The sequence below is a fragment of the Phaethon lepturus genome, unplaced genomic scaffold, assembly GCF_000687285.1.
Source record: "Phaethon lepturus isolate BGI_N335 unplaced genomic scaffold, ASM68728v1 scaffold31257, whole genome shotgun sequence".
Taxonomy (NCBI): Eukaryota; Metazoa; Chordata; class Aves; order Phaethontiformes; family Phaethontidae; genus Phaethon; species Phaethon lepturus.
In genome coordinates, this window is record NW_010554544.1 from 1 (window position 1) to 356 (window position 356).

Consider the following 356-nt stretch of genomic DNA (forward strand, 5'->3'; position numbering starts at 1 on the left):
CAGTGGGTGTCGGACAAAGTGGAGGGATACGGGGTGCTGCCACGGGGCCGCACATCAGCTCCCGGGGGCAGGAGCCCTCCCGAATATTCAGGCAGGCCATGCATCTCGCTGTCTTCTCAAATGGCGGTGGGTCTGGCACCTGCTGTGGGGCCCCCCCGGGGTGGGCAGGGGATGGGATGGGCCCCAAGTCTCAGTTAGTGCCAGCTGAGGCTTCAGGCAACCGTGTTGCTGGCAAAGTGCTCTGAAAATTAGTGTGATGGTGCAAAGCGCTAACGAGGACGATGCATGGGGTGGGGGTGTGGGCTGTGGGGCTACGCTGGGCATAGAGAGGGGTCAGCCTGGGGGAGGACGCAGCC